The 1,629-nt window shown below is 43.6% G+C and overlaps 1 non-coding gene across 1 annotated transcript; it reads right to left on the bottom strand.

Moving 5' to 3' along the window:
• Positions 1–1,328: 1,328 nt before the first annotated feature.
• Positions 1,329–1,400, bottom strand: TRNAC-ACA. The gene has a single exon. It is a non-coding gene; the product is annotated as a tRNA-Cys (tRNA).
• Between the last annotated feature and the right edge of the window lie 229 nt (positions 1,401–1,629).

The raw sequence follows: 1,629 nt of genomic DNA, 5'->3' as shown, positions 1-1,629 counted from the left end.
ACTAAGTCACTTTCCAGCAATCCTCACTCCTGGCATCTCCCCAGCCCAGAGAAGGTTCAACTCTGAATGAGTCATGTGCCAAGATCAAGACGGCAGTTTCATAGGGGCACTCAGTTTCAACCACAATCTGCTTGAAGCTCCAACTTGATTTACCCAATCCATCAATTACTGGAGAAACAACACAGACAAGAGGAAAAATAGAGAGAGATTCAAAAATTAGAAAGCGTTTTATAGGATATCAAGCAAGTCGTTATTTCTAAATCCAAAGTAAATTATGTGTTCAGTTCAGTTCAATTGCTCAGTCGTGTCCGGCTCTTTGCGATCCCATGAACCGCAGCACGCCAGGCCTCCCTGTCCATCACCAACTCCTGGAGTTTACTCAGACTCATGCCCATTGAGTCGGTGATGCCATCCAGCCATCTCATCCTCTGTCGCCCCCTTTTCCTCCTGCCCCCAATCCCTCCCAGCATCAGGGTCTTTTCCAATGAGTCAACTCTTCGCATGAGGTGGCCAAAGTATTGGAGTTTCAGCTTCAGCATCAGTCCTTCCAATGAACACCCAGGCCTGCTCTCCTTTAGGATGGACTGGCTGGATCTCCTTGCAGTTCAAATTAGAGACCTACATTGAAGGCATTTTAATTACTGCTTCTGCTTTGTTCCACCATATTTTATTTGTGCTTACAAGCCGAATCAGAATGGGAGGGTAGAAGATTCAGAAGGACCACTGCTTACACAACGTGAATAATAATATTCATGAACAGAGAACAGTAAAAGTAACTAATGAGCATTGACATGAAAAGTTACTATAATCATTTATGGCATGTCATGACATTCCACAAGATCCTCCTATCTGGGTCAATTTTTTAAAATATTTACTTATCTTGTATTAATATTTAATCCCAAGCCTGTTTGGAATTAAGGGAATTTTACTCAAAGTTCAACACCTCTAAGGAGAAAGACACATCCTTAATTTAGAAACTAAGAAAGCAGGTATAGAGTTCTGAAGTATTATCACCTACATTCAAACACCAGGTTGTATACATCCATTTATTCACTTAACATTCATAAAATATGAACTACCTTTTGACTAAGCATGTTTATTCTTGGGGGATATATCCTATCATCTGTATCATGAGGCAAAAATTTTTAAATGCAGTAAAGGTGATAAACTTAAGCATAAGTAAGAAGTGGCCAGAAGTAAAGTGAAGTTGCTCAGTCGTGTCCGACTCTTCAGGATACCATGGACTGTAGCCTACCAGGATCCTCAGTCCATGGGATTTTCCAGGCAAGAGTACTGGAGTGGGTTGCCATTTCCTTCTCCAGGGGATCTTCCCAACCCAGGGATCGAACCCGGGTCTCCTGCACTGTAGGCAGACGCTTTACCATCTGAGCCACCAGGGAAGCAGGGGTCAGTTCTTCCTGAGTAAAGGGTTGACTTCACAGACGAGGTCATGACTTGTGCTGAGGCTGGAGGCGAGAGGAGACATTCCTGAGATGTGGAAGAGCCCACAGGTCATTCCAGCCAGAGGAAAAAGTACAAGCAAAGGGTTGTATCAGACAATGGAAAGGGAAGGGAGATGTGAGCGAGAGGGAGTGAACGGTAGAGTAACTACATAGGGTCTGCATCTGA

Source organism: Cervus elaphus, chromosome 12, assembly GCF_910594005.1.
Source record: "Cervus elaphus chromosome 12, mCerEla1.1, whole genome shotgun sequence".
NCBI lineage: Eukaryota > Metazoa > Chordata > Mammalia > Artiodactyla > Cervidae > Cervus > Cervus elaphus.
The sequence above is the reverse complement of the archived record's forward strand: the minus strand, read 5'-3'. Positions and strand labels throughout refer to the sequence as shown.